Below are 19,794 nucleotides of genomic sequence, written 5' to 3' on the forward strand. Positions count from 1 at the left end.
GACTGGATGAAACAAAGGTCTGGATTAGTATGACCACTCTTAGATTATAAAGATTTGTTCCTTTATCTTACATAAAAAGAACACAGCACTATATAAATACCAGCTATAATCATTCTTCTTCTTATAATTGCACATCTGTAAAATGAAGGAATTGGACTAGATAGCCTCTAAGGTCCCTTATTGCTCTAAATCCTATTATTCAGTGATATTGGCTCTTCTAGCTACTAGGAGAAATCAATGGAGTATTCATTAAGGGGTAACTTGGGTCCAGCTTCTTAAACTTTGGTTTAAGATCCCATATGGGGACAAATAACTGAATGTAAGGATCAAAATTATGATTTGTTATCAGTAAATGTTTAATTTGTATACCTATTTAATATACCTATATCCTGGGGTCACATAAAAATTTCTCAGATGAAAAGAAGTGAGTAGAAAAAGTTTAAGAAGCCCCGTGAGGACTTTAAAAAAAAAGATTTTGTTCAAAACTTAGAAGTCAGATATAGCCAACTAAGCACCAGATGTTTATAGTCAAATTAATTCATTTCAATTTATAAGATATTATAACCATGTTTAATCATCTCATTTACATCCCCAATCAGGATTCAATTGTCATTCATTTTTCTTTTTATATGGAGGTACTTCTTTTATTTTCTATTCTTTTCATTCTTAATTAGTCTTTCATTATTTCATATAATTCTTTCCAGCTTTCTTATTATAGCTTTGGGTAGAGTTTCAATAGTGTCATGCTGTCATTTTAAAAGAGGATTTCTTAACCTGGGAACTCTTGGGGAGTCAATAAACTTGAATGGAAACACATTAAATCTTAATTTTCATTAACCTTTTACTTCCTTGGTAATCCTATATATTTTATTTTGTATATTTAAAAACATTATGGGAAGGGGTGTACAGGTTTCACAAGGCAAATAAATGGGTCGATGATGAAAAAACACTTTAAAATTCCTACTTTAAAACAACCAGAGTTTTGTGTGCTGAGGCTGAGAGTCAAGATTCACTGTGTGAATCTCTCACACTGTGCTAAGGTAAGGAATGTGGAATTTCCCCAAAAGATGATTTAAGGAGAATAGTCCCTTTTATCACCTTTCCATCCCATGCCAACTTATGAAACCTCATATGAGCACCAAAATACATAAGAAATACAAAGAAACACGCAAGATCATTAGGAAGTAATCTCATATCATTTGTATGTGAATGATATTTTACTGAATACTAGACATTAGAAAAAAAAATAAATGCATTCATCATTCTAATAATCAAATGATCTTCAGGCCACTCCTTTGCCCAACAGATCCTCTAACCTACAAGTTTTATCTGGCAAACTATTGCCTTCAGGGCTCATCAGGCCACCTAATGTTAGAATTAAGATTTTTGAAAACATTAATACCACACATTCCTAAACTTACTATTCACTGCCACTCCTTTCTACTAGGAATATGTAAGACAAACAAAGAAAATTAATTGTGGAAAAGAGATGAATTTTCCAAGTCTTGTGCCTCAAAAATCTGAAAAACATTATTGAAGATTTATTAAGCACCAGGAATAAGCAAGAATGCAAATCCCACAAAATCCCTGTTTTTGGAAAGCTTATCTTCTCAAGAATAAGTACTGAGAAATCAGAGAAGGCCCCAGAGTTGAGCCCTTGGGGAAAGTAGAGAAACATTCCAGGCATGAAGGAAAGTCTATAGCATAGAAAATTTAGGAAACAACTAGTTTTCCAATCTGTCTGAAACATAAGATTGTGTCAAGGTGATGGGCATGAAATAAATGATCCAGGAAAAGGCAAGTTGGAATTAGATCATGAAAAGCTTTCAAGTGCAAAGCTGAGAAGTTTATATTTATCCCCAAGGCAATAGGGAGCCACTGACGAGTTAGTTTTAAAGAAGAGGAATGAAGTGGTCTGACCTGTTCTTTACAAAACTTAATTCAGCAGTTTTAAGACTGGAGGCTTATGATAGGAAGGTATTAGAACAGTTAAGTATTTATTACAGCAGCCCTGGCAAAAGTTGATGAGGGATTAAGTTTATGGTTGATTGCTGAGTCTGAAAAGAAAACAGACATGAGAAGGGCTGTAGAGTTAGAAATAATAAGATTCGGCAACTGATAAAATGGTGGATTGTAGATAGGATGAGAGATGCAGAAAAATCAATGGTCATTTCAAGATTTCTGGTTTGCAAATACACTAACACTATAAATCATTCTACATTTGAAAGAATGGAACCACACACAGAAATGGACTGAGATTTTTCTAATACAAAATACCAGATATTTTATTTTAAAGACAACTTTAAAGAATCCAAAGATAATGTGACTGGCTCCAGACACTTTGCAGCTGTATGCCCCTGGGCAAGTCACTTAACCCTGTTTGCTTCAGTTTTCTCATCTGTAAAGTGAGTTTAAAAAAGGAAATGGCAAAACACTCCAGTATCTTTGCCAAGAAAACTCCAAATAGGGTCATGAAGAAAAGGATGCAACTGAAAATTGACTGAATAACAACAAAAAATCACTATGTGCCTCCAGGAATCTGTTTCTATTTGAGTTTGACTCCACAGTTATATGGCAGAGGTATTAAACATATAACTTGCAACATTCTTCCCAATGCAGCCTTAACGAGATTAAAATGTAATTTGGAAAATATTTAACAAAATAAATAAGATATAATAAACAATAGATAATGCTTATATGTGTTTTTCTAAATCAATATGCCTTCCTCAGGGAGGTTTATGTATGGGTTAGGATGCCATTTTTATTTGAGTTTGATATCATTGATGTAGAGATCAATTTGGCCACAGAATCACCATAAGAGAGGGTAGCCCATTCTCCAGGGATTTCGGCCCTTTCCCAAAGGTTAAGAAGACATCAGAAGAGGGATTCTTCTATAATTGGATCCTGAGGGTTCAGCATAAGCTTATAAAGGGTACAATCTTGTTGTTCTGTCATTTTCAGTCGTGCAACTCTTCATTATTCCATTTGGACTTTTTTTGGCAAAGATCCTGGAGTAGTTTGTCATTTCCTTCTCCAGCTCCTTTAACAGATGAGGAAACTGAGGCAGTGAAGTGACTTCCCTAGTGTCACATAGCTATTAAATATCTGAGGCTAGATTTCATTTCAGGAAAATAGTCTTCCCAATCCTAGGCCTGGCAGTATCCACTAAGTCACCAAGTTGCCCATAAAGGTACAAAGGCAGCAGTAAAAATGTTCCCCTTGCTGCCATGAATGTCAGTACCTTGGATCAAAGCTCCTTTAGCTTCAACCTAGTTACAGCTATTGGTATTTTTATATTCACATAATTTTATCACATAACATGTCAAAAATGTCAGCATTTGTTTGGTCCTGGACAATTGGCTAAAGTTCTCTGGGCCACAGTTTCCTGAAGGGGTTGGATTATATTATTTCTAAAGTCTCTTTCAGCATTAAAGTTCTGTGAGACCATGATTCCTCACACAGACACAATGATGCACTGGGCTTACTGGCAACTGGACTTTATGTTAACAATTTCTAGTCATGAAAGGCCCCTCCCATCCACTAAAGGGCTTGAAACCAGCAGCTGGTACAGCTATTTTTAAACGTGAAAATGAATCCCCCTCATTCCAATCAACCAAGGACTAGTTACTGAGATTCTACATAAAGGAGAAGAAATGAAGATCAGCCAGATATCTAAAATGGAGGATATAGAATATGCTACCTCCTTAACTAAAAACAAGTTTGGAAAAGGTTTGACATGTCAATATATCTCCAAACCCAACTGAAGAGTTACAAATCAACAGATTTCCTTCAAAGTTGTACTTTTTGGCTTGTCAATAAGTCATGGACTCTGGAAAGCTATTCTGCATGAGAATTTAAGGAACAGTAAGAAATCATGAATTAAAACCTACCTCTTTTCTACTTGGAGTATTTACTAGATTGTTCAGTTAAATATTAAATAAAAAAGAAATCTAGTACATATGCAAAAGACTTTGTGGAAATAGATGAAGCACCTTTGACTAATTCATGGGGTTCATAGCAGGAAAATATAGATATATGTTGTAGTGCATTCATTTCCAATTATACCTTCCACATAAGATAGTGTAGATGGATGCATCTGAAAAAAGTTCCTGGACAAAGGATTCCCAATTTGGGGCCAGAAGAAATTTTTAAAGCTCCTTTATTTCATAGATGATTAAAGTGAAACTCATATAACTCTAATCATACTGTAATAAAAAACAAATCTAAAAAAATTCAGAAAAACACAGGAAAACTTCTATGAACTGATGCAAAGCCAAGAGAAACCAAAAAAAAAAAAAATGATGATTATAATCATGCAAATAAAAACAACACTAAATTTCAGATTAAATGCAGTAACCAATCTTGGATGCAGAGAACAGATCATGAAACACACTTTTCCTCAGTAGGAAAAGAGAGAATAAGGAGTACAGAAATGTACCCTCACCCAGCACATGGCTCATAAGTGTTGATTCCAGGGAGGAGCTGAAGTTGGGATATACTAATGTACTATAATTATCACATCTCCAGGGCATGACTTGGGAGGGACTGGGAAAACTTCATAAGATTTTGAATTGAGAGAGATAAGGGCACTGCATAATGCTCTGGCTATAACAGAGCCTTTGCCATCATCATGAAAATAAAAACTGTTTTTGCAGTCTATTCTAGTCTATATGATTCTCTGATTTCCATGATCTCCCAAAGCATTTATATTTAGCCAAAAGTTTAATATCTTTTTCTATCATTCTCTTTTATGCATGTCTTCTCAGTTAGACCGAAAACTCCTCCAGGACAGGATATAAAAGACTATTTTATAATATTACTTTTGTATAGCTCAATAATGTCTTGCTCAATGCTAAACACAAGCAATTTACTGACTGTAGTACATATATCTCTAACCAACTTCAAAATTAAAAGAATATTGTTAAGTAAAGGGGAGGTAAGGCAGAAACAAATACCTAAAATGACAGTTGTAATATGCAGCTATGCAGATACATAAACTCTTCTCATAATGATAACATTATTTGTATTCTTGAACAAAAGAAAGTACTGCCAGAAATTATAAAGTTAAAACTCAAAATTTGTTTGGAAGATTTATTTTATAACAAATTTTAAATCTTATTTTTATTCTAAACTTAAATATCAAATAAAGTGGGCATTTCTACATACACAATATGACACATATATGGTATAATATAAATCATATATAAGAGAAAAGACATACATATATAGTAAAGAAACAAAGGAGAGGAAAGGAAAGAGGGACAGAGTGAAGAGAAACACAAAAAAAGAACATAATTGTTTATGTGTTGTTTCTTCTATTAGAATGTGAACTTCTTAAGAGCAGAGACTAGTTCTGATTTTCCTTTATACTCCTAGTGATTAGCACAGAGCTTCATGCAGAGAGTCAACACCTAATGAGTGGAATTTTTTGGACTGACTTTCTTTTTTTGCTACCCTATCCCCCTTCTTTTTTCCCCTTCCCATCTCAATCAGTGGAAGAAAAAAATCCTAGTAACATATGTAGAGACAAGCAAATAAATTCCCACATTAACTGTGCCTGAAAAAAAAAGTTTTATTTTGCATTTTGAGTCCCTCACCTGTCTGTCAGGAAGTACATGGCATGCTTCATCCTTAGTACTCTGAAATCATGGCTGGCCATTCCACTTATAAGAGTTCTTAAATCTTTCAAAGTTGTTATTCTGTAAAATGTTGTCATACACATTTTTCACCTGGTTCTGCTCACTTTACTCTTAAACCATTTATATGAGCCTTTCCAGATTTCTTAGAAACCAACTCCTTCAATAATTTCTTACAGCACAATAGTATTCCTTTTACATTTGTAAGCCAATTTTTTCATCCATTCCCCAAATGATGTTTCTAGTTCCTGGCTATGAAAAAAAGAATTGTTACAGTCCTTTTCATTTGAGTTTGATCTCTTTAGGCTATATGCCTAATAGTGCTATCTTGAGTCAAAAGATAAGTACAATTTAATGAATTTGGGGGCATAATTCTAAATTGCTAAAAGTCCAAAGTTAAAATGATTACATTTAAATATTGTGGGGAGTTTTCAGCATAAAGGTTAAGAATGCTATAGTCCTGAGAGGTCCCTATTCCTAAAAAAAAAAAAAAAAAAAAAGACTAAATGTTACTTTTTCATTATTACAATCTGTGAAACTAAGCCAGAAATGGAGGTGGCAATCAACAAAAAGTCAACAAGCATTTATTAAGTTTAAAAAAATAAGGAGGACAACAAAATTATCATGTCTCTAAAACTAGCTCTCCTATCAGGGGAAAAAAAGAGGGGCTCTTTTCTCAGCAGAAAAGAGGCATAATGCTTCTCAATGAAGATGCTCGGGAATTAGAAGTAAATGAAAACATGTAACATTAGAGACATTTCTGGAAATAGATTTGAGGCTTCTGTGAAGACAACACACCCTACGTGTGCTAGACATTATAAAAGCTAAAAATGGAGTAGTGAGAAGACAAATAGATATGAAGCATAAACAATCTGTAAAGCAACAGTGCCATACTATTCTAACTGTTGCTAATCATAGCCAAGATAGTTCAGTCCTTTCTGTTAATTTTGAAAACATCACAGTATAACATATTTACTTTCTCAGACTTTGTGTTTCCTGCATGCAGAGCAATAATCCCCACATCTTGTTTTCTGGCTACTCGTCCCCATGTGTCACCTTTCCCCACTCCCCTCCATGAACCTAAGAAACACTAGAACTTCAGTCAGCCCAAAGCAAACTATAAAATTTTTGTAACTTTATAAGTACTAGAAAAGCTCACATTTTAAAGGAACTTTGCACAGAATTTTTTAATAAAACAAAAATTATGACATGTTTTTAAACTCATTTGAATTTTTAATTTAGTAGGCTATATTTTCTTAAAATTAGGTGCACACACATATAAAATATGTACATACACTTGTGTTGCTCAGTTGTTTTCAGTCATGTCAAACTTTTTGTAACCCCATTTGGGGTTTTCTTGGAAAAGATACGGTAGTGGTTTGTCATTTTCTTTTTTAGTTCATTTTGCAGATAAGGCAAACAGGGTGAAATGACTTGCTTAAGATCACATAACTAATAAGTGGATGAAGCCATATTTGAACTCAGGAAGATGAATCTTCCCAACTCCAGACCCAGCACTCTATCCATTCTACCACTTAGCTGACTCAAAACACACATGTAATATAAGTACTTCCTACACACAAATATATAACATACTTGCCTTTTTCCATTACTACACTCTTCATACTTTTCATTTACTAACTCTAGTTAGGTCATATTTTTTAGACTTGAAATATACCATGGAACCCATAAACACAGGCCCAAGGGTAATCCATTAATCAACCAACATTTCTTAAGTGTCTATTATGTGCAATGCACTGTACTAGGTCCAGCCTATTTAACCTGCCTTCATATCAATTCAAATACTATACTAGAATTTTTGATATCTACACAATTTCTTATTTAATACTTCAAAAGGGAAAAACGATCATTTGCATTGAAATTCTTACTTAACCCTTCAGTTCATATCCTATATCCCATATCATGTTTTCTCCAATGCCTTGGGAGAAACTGTCCCCAAATAACAGTAGTATTATACACTTAATATGATAAGACTCATATAAAGAAAATAATTTAAAACAAAAATGGAGAGAGAAATTCAGTAACTAATTCTAAGAACAGAAATCAGCTACCTTATATGAAGGTTATGAGGGTTTCAACTCTTTTCCTTCTGGTATATCATGCATGTGGTAGGGAGGAGTAGGGTCGATTGAGAGGAGGGAATTCAGTACAGAGAAATAAAGTACCTCAAGGAATAGGGGATTGCCACCAATGCTTATAGCAAGTAATTCTCAAAACTGATAATGCAGAAAACATGGCACGAAGCAATGAATCCATGTACCAATGATAATCAACCCATATTTAGTTTCCAGTAGACAAGCCAACTCCGACACCGGTAAGCCAGCACTACCATCGTGATAGGATTTATCCTAATCATCTTCAGTTTTGTCTATTACATATTTGTAGCTACTATTCTATCTCTCAACTCCTTGCAATCTCAATCATCCAAAATATAGTTTCAACCCCAGAATAATGGGGGAAAATGTGGTTGCTGATTTCATAATGAGGAAAAATATATCAATTATATTTAAATAACTATTAATATTAATAGGAATTACTATAAATGTATCAGAAAAATATATTTGAAAGTTTTAAAAATAGATATAAAAGGAGCATATTCTGTTTGGGAACTATATCCCTCAAGGAGCTTGTGTATCATTACATATCATGAAGAAGTGAGCAGATACTGAGTGATCAGCATTCCCAGCACAGAAAATTTAAAAATATCAAGGAATAGATTTCCCCATAGTAAATGGGAAGGGCAAAAAAGGAATGAGGAGGAGAAAAGAAGGTAAAATCACAGAGGGGAGGGGATGGGAAAGGAAAGGACAGAAAGGGATGAGAAAGGAGTGGGGGAGAAGGGAAAGGAGGAAGGAAGAAAAGAGTAGAGAGGAAAGAAAAGAAGGGGAGAAGTAAAAAAAGGAAAGGAGGGGAAAAGAGAAGGAATAAATACTTTTCATGATGGTGTTAGCATTCCTGGTATAACAGAGATATCATGTGACAATAATCAGAGTTCTCTAGGTTTCAAGGCTTTAACTTTCAACCAATAATTAAGTCTCTAACATCTTTCCCTTTTACATAGCAAGCAATGTGATATAAAAAGGCAGCATGGAAAAAAAAAAAAAATGAATGGATTCCAAAAAAGCCTTTACTACCTGGAAGCTTAAAAGAGACTCCAACTTCAATCTGTTATTTCAATGTGTATGTACCAGTGATACGGATCAAAACCCATTCATGCCTGCCTATCCTATATGACTCACAGAGTCCTCAGAGAATTATACCCTACAGGGGGTTCTAATGTTGGGAAATGAGTGGCATTGGTTCCAGAGGACCAATGATAAAGAATGTTATGCACCTCTTGACAGAGATATGAAGGATTCAAGAAACAGAGTGAGACATACATTTTGGGCATGGCTAAAGCAGGAATTTGTTTTGTCTGATTAAATATATTTGTTACAAGAATTTCTTTTTTTATTTTTTTTCAAGGTGGGGAGAGTTGGAGGCAAAGTAAATACTTGTTTCTTGAAAAATAATTAAAATATCAAAAGCCAACAAGCTATAATTAAGTTTTAGGAAATTAGTTTTAGGAATTTTGTCAAAAGTGTACTTATTATCTAATGTGATAAAAGTGTAGTTTCATGAAAAAAAACTAAAGAATATGTATCAAAAATCTTGTGAACGCAATGTGAAATTGTATAGCAAAGGGAGGACATTTTGCATATTAAACTTTTTTTTATTAAAGATATATTATCTTATTTGAAGAATGTTTTCCACAGAAGTAGTAGAATAAAATCCTCTAAATAATTATAATATGCCCTAGTCTTCCACATGTTTATCTTGCTGAATATTAAATAGGTACAAAAAGAAAACATCTTGGTGCACACACACACACACACACACAGACACACATACACATACCCATTAAAATATATTTAAAAACTAAGTAGCACAACAAAAGAGTGAAGAAAATAAATTGACTAGCTAATTTACCTTTCCATTGCAGATGAAAAGAAGACCATTAGTCTTCTGAAGAGTAATTTGTAAACTGAGACCCTCATGAATCCAACTATCTTCTCTCAAATAATATTCTCTAATTAAGTTTCTTTAATTTTGTCAAGCAAACTTACAGGATTCCTTTGTCTCATGTTTTCAGCTTGTCCTGTTTGTTAGTAAAATATCTGCCTCTTCCTAAAGCTAAGCCAGACTTTGAAGGAGCAGTAGAACTAACTGTATTAGGGAAAGTATAATGTTAAAGAAATTTAAATCATTGGAATTAGCAATAGAAGGGAACTTAGAGAGATAAACTAGTCTAAATTACCTTAGTGGATGGATAAAAAAATCAGCTGAGAGAGATTGTAACTTTTATACTTTACACAATAGTAATATAACCAGGTCTGACTATCACCACAGGCTGACTAATAGGAAATTAGTGGTTTGTAGTAAAGAATAAAATAGAATAAGCTGAGTATCACTGTTTTCTAAGGTGCCCATAAACTTTTCTTTTAAATGGCTAGCACATTTTCTGTTATTTTTCAATTCAATCTATTCACAGATAATTTTCCTAACGGCAAGAAACTTTTTAAATAAGAGAAACAAAAAAGTAGAGAAACACTGAGGAATTTGATTTTAAAAACACCAACAAGCCTAGGCTTAAGGTTGTTGTTTTGTTTTCATCAATATTTATTGAGTGCCCACAATGTATTAGTCACTCTTTGTCTAGAACAACCGGAATAGACCCTGCAGGAGATTATACTTTAAAAGGGTATTTGTTTTGTTTTCATGTACTGTATGCCTCCCACAGGACAGAAGTAGAGACAAGAATAGATAAATTTCAGGTTGAAATGGTGATAGGTAATAAACAAAACTTACGGCTGTTAAGTCTATTGGGGAAATGATTCTGATTTTCTTTGAAATTACTGGCATTCGTTTATCACCAGTTACCTCAGAGAATGTGTGTCTGTTGGCACAGAACACAATTTACCCTATGAGGAGCAGCTGGCATAAGGGTAAAAGAGCTAGGAAGATCTGGACTTAATATTTTTCCTTACATATTTATGAGCTGAGAAAGCGTGGGCAAATTACATGACGTCTTTGAGTCTCAGTTTTCTCAGCTGTAAAGTGGGAATGATGTACTTTTGGTAGCTAATCTCATGTCTGTAGATAAATTCAAATGAGACAAAGTATATTTTTGCTTTTCAAACCTTAAAATACTATGTAAATGTCTATTTTATTATTACCCTGATGCTAAATAGAGTCAAGCAGAGTTAGAATGGGATATCTCCAAATAACAGACACAATTAGCTCCTGTATACCTTATGCTCTCCTAATTCCATACATTAAAAAACAAAACACAGAATCCCCACAAACTTCCAATTCACAATTGGGAAAAAATTTTTCTCAATTCTAACTCTAATCCTTATTATAGGATGCATAAAGAAATGAGAAAACTGGACCAAAAGTAAAAAAAAAAACACGATTCATATCCTGGATGTATAACTTTGGACAGGTCACTCAACTTTATGCTATCCTTAGTCTCCTCATCTGTAAAATGGGGTTTGGAGCATTTATGTTACTCTACTCTACAAGGCTGTTGTAAAGATAAAGTGAAATCATTTCTATCAATTACCACTTTTAAGTATTATAGAAATATAAGCTATTACTATAACAATTCTTATTCTGCAATTATAGATCTTTCCCTATTTGAGGAGCCACTCAAGTATGCAGAATATTATTCAATTTTTTTCTTAATGTACAAAAATGATTATGGAAAATATTTGTACATAGTGAAAGAGTCATCAGTTTCATTTTTTAAGTGGTCCTCTGGCTACCACCAGAATACAAGAACAGGTTAGCAATGCTAAATGGAGCTTTCTCTATTCATCTATTGCTCACTAATAGGCCTCAGAATTTAAAAGGCTACAATTCTTCAAATGTTGAGCTGCTCTTGAACATCTCTATATATTTTTAAAATCTTTAGCCATATATACATTGCCAAACTTATTCATCACCCATGCCCATATTAAAGTCATATGATATTCCCTGAAAGATATAACAGAAATAAGTTTATCCAACATCTTCTGATTTTTCACACCAATCCAGGTATAAAACAAGGAAGACATATATGTTGAAAGTTATTTGCCTCTGTCATGGATGTTGTCCAGAACAGTACAAGTGAAAGAATTTTCTATAGAGGCTGAGGCATCCATTTTGCAGATGACATTGTGCTAATCAGATTTAGCCCTGGAACACTGAGACCATCATCACACAGAGGATTTCACCTTAATTATCTACAGAGAAAAAAATAAAGTAAATGAAGAGTACCTATTTATGATATTGTAATTGGACAGGCAAACCAGAGTAGACATATCAATATATCTATCTAATAAAGTGGACTCAGAATTGAATAAAAGAAAAGAGGATGGATTGTTTTTGGGCAATTGTCCCCCTTTTAATATCACATGCTTCTGGTGATCCTAGGTGTCTTTGGGTAATAGAGTACAACAGACACCAAAGATTTAAAGTTGTGGGTCTCCCAAAAGTTATTGGAGAGGCACAATGGGCATGAACAGACTGGCACATGTAATAAAAAGTGATGGAGAAATTAGTGAAAATTCTACCAGAGAGATATAGAAATGCAAAGGGCAGTGCCATAGAAGAGTTGCAAGACTATGGGATAAATGTGGAAGGCTGAGTCAAGACAGAAAAGAAGAATCCCTCCCAATTTCCCCCTCCAGACTAAAAGGTAAGTGATAGAAAGTCTGTGTGTACCTCTGATAGATATACAATGTCCCAAGATTTAAAGGAAAGACCCCAATAAATTGTAGGGAAACTATAAAGAAATGATGGGGAAACATGGGCAAAAGCCACACAGGATGAGGAATGGATGGGCAGTCATTCCTAACACTATGGGAGTACTTTAATGATTTGGATTATAGATCCATCAAAGTAAGGTATATTTGAAAAGGTCTCTCATTCAATTTCTCTACTTCATCTTTTGAATGAACAAACAATGGGGGTGGGGGAAAAGAATCAGCAAGATTCTCATGGAAAAAACTAAGTCTGAACTCTGAGGATAAAATAACAACTAGGAATTCTAAAAGAGAGAAATGAAGAAGGAATGAATTCCAGGCAGTGCAAAGACAATGTGATAAAAGTTGGAATGTCATGTGTGAACAACAGCAAACCGTCCAGTTTGGCTGTAAGTTCCAAGTGTGTAAAGGGAAATACTACGTAAGGAATCTGGAGATTTAGGTTGGAGTCAGATTAAAGAGTATAAATGACAAAATGAGAAGTTTGCATTTTACTATACAGACAATAAGTAATTAGTAGAGCTTACTGAGCCAGGAAGTGACCTGTGCTTTAGGAATATTTGACAACTGTGGAGAGAAATGAAGAGAAGAGAATCTGGAAAAAAGGAGACCAATTAAGAAGCTATTTTAACATTTCAGGAGAGAAGTAATGAAAACCAAAATAAGGGTGGTTGCCATGTAAGTGGAAGAAAGGGAACAGATATGAGAAAATGTTGTGGAGATGGAAACAAAGTCAAATATGAGTGACTGGAAGGATAATCCTTGCCCTCAATCAAAAGAAAAAATTATGAAAAAGGATAGATTGGAAGAGGGGAGAGAAAAAAGAGCTCTGTTTTGGATGTATTGAGTTTTCCTATTGATACCAATGGGAAATACAATTCAAAATATTCAAAATATTCTCAAGAGAGAGATTGGGTTAAATTTATGTATTTTGAAGTTCTATGCATAGAGCTGACAAGGTCACTGAATGTATATTAAAAGAATAGAAGAAAGTCCAAAATAGAACTTAAGGGTCCACCCCCAGTTAGAGGGACAGTGCAAAAGAGACAGAGAAACAGGAAGAGAACCAAGAGAAAGCAGCATCAGGAAAAACTCTAAGAGCTGTGTATACTTAAGAAAGAAGGGTAAACCAGGTCAAATGCTTACAAGAAGAATGGAGTGGAGTGGAGTGTTTTATTAGATAATTATGAATACATTACTCTTACTATATTCAAATGAAATGTATTATATCATGTATAAGAAAACACTATTGCAGGGTGCGGGCCTACAAAGACCTGTGATTTAAATAATCCACGAAAGGAATTTCTTGCCCTTGTTTCTCCTATATTTGCAATTTGTGGGCAATTTATACTCTCAGAAAAAAACCTAGGGCACTTAGAGTATGAATGACTTGCCCAGGTTAGTAACATAGTGAAACCAGGATGTAGAGGAGATTAGGACTCTGTTCCCATGCGGCCTCTCTCATTATTATGCCATTTAATGTTACTTTGTCATATTTTAAAAATGCTTACAAAATCATCTAAGTCATTTGATGTAATTTAAGTCCTTATGTCTGATTTAATAGTCCTCATTCCAATTTGAATTTGACAACACTAATCTAAATTACCAAAAATGGTCTTAATTTATGAAATCAAATTGACCAAAGGAGTTGATTTCAGAATTGAACAAAAGAAAGAACATGCTTGAAACAAGGGATTATAAAGGAGAATAATAAAAGATATCATCAAAGAAAAATATAATACCAAAAGTCAACAAAATAAGCATGTAGAGCAGGGCTTCTTAAAATTTTTCTACTCATGCCTTTTTTTTGCCTGAGAAATTTTTACATTACCCCTGAGTATATATACATACATACATACATATATATATAAAACAGATATAAAATCAAATATTTACAGATAGTAAATGATAATTTCATGATACCACATTCAGTTATGAGACCCCATATGAGGTCACAACTCACAGTTTAAGAAGTTTTGCTGTGGAGCCAATGGTGCTCCATTGATATCCTTACAAAATCAAAACAAGTTGAGGATGATACCTAATATACTAGTTGGAAACTATATGTAAAATTTATGGGAAGACAAAGACAAGATTCACATAGGATTAGCAAACATAAGTGGATGGGTTATAATCTATATTGCTACAGGTAATACCCAGATACAAGAGATCACAAACCCATTTGAGTATGATCAAATCCAAGATCAGGAAGAAAGAGTTAATTTAAGCATTCTAAAGAACACAATGAAAATAGGCCAGAGATCAGTTCATATCATCAAGCTACAAGGAGGCAGAGAAAGCTACAGAAAATACTGAAAGCAGTAGAGGATAAAAGCAACATAGTCCTCAAAGGGGAGGATCTGGTCTCTGATAGATGAGCATAGAGTCTTCCATTTTTATATTTGTAGTAAATCAAAAAGGTGGAGAGAAGAAAATCTTGATGTACTAATTTTTTTCTACAAAATGCTCCTTCCGATATGATTGTTCTATAAAAAACGACCAACAGGATGATTTCAGAGAGGCCTAGAGAGACTTACATGAACTGATGCTAAGTGAAATGAGGAAAACCAGAATATCATTGTACACGGTAACAATAAGATTATACAATGGCAATTCTGATAGATGTGACTTTTTTCAACAATGAGAAGATTTAAGCCAATTCCAATGGTCTTATGATGGAGAGAACCATCTACACCCAGAGAGTGGGAACTAAATGTAGATCACAACATAGCATTCTTTTTGTTGTTATTTGCTTGCATTTTATTTTCTTTTTCATTTTTTTCTTTTTGATCTGATTTTTCTTGTGCAGCAAGATAATTGTATAAATATGTATGCATATATTGGATTTAATATATATTTTTACTATGTTTAACATATATTGGATTACTTGTTGTCTGGGGAGGGGGCGGGAAAAAGGGAGGAAAAACTGAACACAAGGTTTTGCAAAGATCAATGATGAAAACTTGTCCGTGCATGTTTTGAAAATAAAAAGATTTAATAAAAAAAAAAATTGCTCCTTTCTAGCACATTTTACCATCCCAGAAAAGCCTGAATCTCAAAGTTATTTAAGAATCCAACTAGGTGCTTCACACTGTTGGAATCTTTACAAAGTGTTAAGTCATTAGAGTTGATAGAGACAATAATTATCTAATTTAGCATGGTTCAGTATCATTGATCTGATCCTACAAGGAGATGTTATGGGCCAGAACTTGAAACAAGGTACTAAGTGGAATTGAGAAGACAATGTTTAAATCTAGTTTAGAATTGATTTAATCCTACAACAAATAATGGTTTCCCAGTGATATAATGATTGGTGTGTACTCAGTGTACAGCATATAAGCAAGAAGTTCTCAGGGCCAAAGAGCACTGGGAGATTGAGAAGCTAATCTGCAGTTGGGCACAACCAAGATTCAGCGAGAGCTGGAGGCTGAAGCTGGCAGACAAGCTGCAAGAGCTCTTGGAACCAAGGAGGGAAAGAGGCCTCTAAGAAAGCTACCCGGGCCCAAGAAAGAGACAAGACTTGGAAGGAGAAAATAAATGTTTGGATTTTATCTGCTGGCTGTATTTGAGGTGATTATTACTCAGAACCGAAACTAAGGCTGCCTCCAGAAAACCTCCCCAAGAAACCTGCTCCCAGAGAGAACCATCATATATATTTTTTTTTTTTAAAAAAGAGAATACCACATGGCACCATCTGCAACTTAGTATTGCCCAGTTGTTTATTTCCCTTTGAATGCACCAATATCTCTCATATTGGCACTCTGAAAATCTCCTACAGTGGTACACTTAGCAAAGGTAATAAAGTCTCATCCAAAACTGGCATGATCATTCTAAGAGAGTGAGTCTATCTCAGTTGACTTACAGACTGACTTAGAGGATAATATCCTCTTTTATGCTAAACCTACTACTTTTATATTTAATGAGGTAAAGGGAGTCTATTTTTATGAATTTCACTGATATTGAGAAAGAATATAACACCTCTGCCCCCAATGGGGAGTACTGCGGTGGAAGAACAAAAGACTATCACTGAGCTCTTCAAATTCCTGAAACTTAGGGATATGGAAGTATAAACTCTGGAAGATAAAGATGAGTTATCTTATTCTGTTGCCTGAGAAACAGTGGTACAAGGACGAAGTTTATTATGTCTTCACTTACTGTAGAGCAGAGAACTTTGGAGAACTGACATACCTTTTAATTCTCAAGGCAATAGTAAGAAAGGAGAAAAAGAGACTTCAAGACACTCCTCCAAAAACAAAAGAAAGGGGAAGTCACAGGTAACCCTAGAGAACTTTAAAATTTAGTTCTTTACACTATTAATTTTTTGATTTTTTATAAAGATGCACTGGCTCTGGCAGATAGGTTTTTTAACCCACTGGAAGGGCAGTTTCCAGTGCGAGCAGCTTCACTATCTTTAGATAATTGCCAGGTAATGTGGAGAGATCCAGAGAGTGGTGAATAGAAGGGACTACTACTAGCCTGTGTTACATTTCCACCCTCTACATATATAAGTTCCACCCTCTATACTTATCTCAACCCTTGTCATTTTTCCTTTGTTTTTTTTTTTTTTTTTGTTTTTTTTTAGTTATAGGTTATAAAAAAATAGGATGGTCATCACCAGGTGATTGCCCCACAAGTGTTCTGTTTCCATGTTCAAGAATAATATGATCATAATCTTTTATTTCTCTATTTCTCCCTAGGTCTTACTTCACCTAAACTCATTTTTCATTAATTATTTTTCCCTGTCATTGCAGGCCGGTTCTTCTGCTCTGGCCACAGTGCCCTCTCTTTCATAATCATATGCTTTAGTAAAAGTTCAGCAACAACAACAACAACAACAAAAAATTAAAACTCATAGGACTGAGGCTAAAAAGATCCTAAGAGACTATCTCATACACCCCTCTCATTTTACAGATGAGAACCTTGGTCCAAGGTCACAGAAAGAGGCAGAATAAGTGTTAAAACCCAAATCTTTTGACAGCTAGTCCTAATTTGTTCAGTTTTCAGCTGTATGCAACTGAACCCCCTCCTCCGCCCCACTCTCCCCCAATCTGAGCTTTCCTTGACAAAGATGCTGCAAGAGTTTGCTCTTTTCTTCTCTAGTTCATTTTACAGATGAACAAATGGAAGCAAATAGGGTTAAATGACCCAGGAACATACAGGTAGTAAAAGTCTGGGGCCAGTTATGAACTCAGGTCTTTCTGACTCCAGCCCTTGTACCTGTCTCTAGTTCTATAGTACAATTTTCCCTTCCTGCCACCCCCAATCATCTATTTATATTTTATCTACAATAGTATTTGAATAGTCTCTACTTTTCTGTTGACTTTCAGCAAAAGTCTCAAATGCCACTTTTCTAAATATCTTACTCCAAATTTTTAGCGTTTAAAAGAATGATTTTCACTCACAAATTATTCTGAGTATTCTTTCCTTTTTGGGTTACCAGATTAAGCTCCTATAATTTCCCACATCTTCATAAGAGTGACATTTCTCTTAGTCTAGATCATAAGATTCCCATTAAGGACAATCTGACCTGATAATTCAATGTTTCTCCAACTATATAACAAATGCAACTTATTTCATGGTCTCACATCTAAAAGTGTATAGCATAAAACTGAAGGAAAAAAAAAAAACCTGTGCCATCATTAAGGTCAACATGGTACACTGTGTCCCTAGGAAGTTAAATAATCAGGAAACATGAGTTCTTTTGATTCTTAGGACCAACACCCTCAACACTCTGCCTTTCTCTTTTTTACTTGTTTTATTTTTTGGAGTGTGTGTGTGCATGTGTGTGTTTTGGACAAGGGAAGTGTGGCGTATAGAGTATTGGACTTACAATTAGGAAGATAGGCATTAAAATTTTTTTCTCTGACATATATTAGCTACGTGATCCTTGGAAATTCACTCAATCTTTCTGGGCTCTAGTTTTCTCATTTGTAAAATGAGAAGGTCCAACTAGATAACTACCAGCTCTCAATCTATGGTCCTAAGAAAATACATTACTTACACTTGCTAAGAGGTTCACTACACTGTATTCACAATTATAGGCAAGAAACAATTAGAATCCAAGCCTGGGAAAACACTATAGTGGATTCAAAGCCACTGAATGTAACAAAGTCTTCATGATTCGAAACAGCTTTTCAATTTATCATCAAATTCTAATCCTGAGCAACATGTCCATCTTAAAGAGTAGATATCATACTTACTCCAAGTGGATATTCAAATATCCTAAAAGATAAAATCTCCCCAAATCTACTCTTTCCCTTCCATTTCATCCTGAATGATGATAATGAACTTCTCTCTTCAAGATTCTCCAATGGTTTGTTTTTGTTGTTCAATCATTTTGTTTGTTTAACTCTTCCTGCTCTCCTTTGAGGTTTTCTTAGCAAAGATACTGGAGTGCTTTGCCATTTCTTTTTCCAGGTCATTTTACAAATGAGGAAACTGAGGTAAACAGGGTTAAGTAATTTGCCCAGGGTCATACAGCTAAGTAAGTGACTGGGGCTAGATTTGAACTCAGGAAGATTAGTCGTTCTGACTCTAGGCACTCTATTCACTTCTTCATTTAGTTTGGTTCTTTTTTGTTGTCTAAAATCCTGTGTCTAACTTTTTGAGGAATCTATCTCCCACCATAAATAGCCTGATCCTCTTCTTCAGAAAATCATTGCTCTCATTCAGAGGGCAGGAGCAATGACATGGAAAGTGTCCCTTTCCTTCATTTACAATGTCATCCTTGATATTTTATCCAACCAACAACTCTGACTCCTTTCTCTGAATATTTCTGTCACAAAACTTTCCAACTACAGTTTTTCATCTCATTTTCCCAACATATTTTGTAGTCCTCATACTGCTTCTGCTTTCCCTACTACACAGAGTACACAGCTGTGCCTACAGTTATATTCAGCTGATGAAACTTGTTGAACAATTCCCTTGGTTTTTATATGGCATTTCTTAACACACCTTTGTTTCATAATTCAACAAACATTTAGTAATAACCTTCTGAATTCAAGCCCTTGTGCTGGGTGCTGGATATAAATTAAAAAAAAAAAAAAAAAAAAACAATGATTCTCTGTACTTAGTGTTCACTTTCTTTTGTATTTAGGATTTTTTCCCCTCCTTTAGCAATCCAGATTTTTGTCTCAGATCATTCCCTTAGGGGAAGCTGAAGCCAAAAAAAAAAAAAAAAAAAAAAAAAAAAAAAAAAAAAAAGGTTAAACCGTTTAATTTTGCAATCAGGAAGATTATCTTTAGAAATGACAGTACAGTAGCTTCTCTCTTTGAGGCATACCGAGCTGAAAGTCTGAAGCTACCCACTCCCGTCCCCCACCCTCGTTCCCAAGAGTCACCCACACAAA

The 19,794-nt window shown here is 34.5% G+C and overlaps 1 protein-coding gene across 2 annotated transcripts in view; it reads right to left on the minus strand.

The window, feature by feature from the left end:
• TBC1D8 (TBC1 domain family member 8) overlaps positions 1–19,794 on the minus strand; it is a 126,045-nt gene that overhangs the window by 105,206 nt on the left and 1,045 nt on the right. The gene's annotated exons all lie outside the window — the stretch shown is intronic.

This window comes from Antechinus flavipes, chromosome 3 (assembly GCF_016432865.1).
Source record: "Antechinus flavipes isolate AdamAnt ecotype Samford, QLD, Australia chromosome 3, AdamAnt_v2, whole genome shotgun sequence".
Classification (NCBI taxonomy): domain Eukaryota; kingdom Metazoa; phylum Chordata; class Mammalia; order Dasyuromorphia; family Dasyuridae; genus Antechinus; species Antechinus flavipes.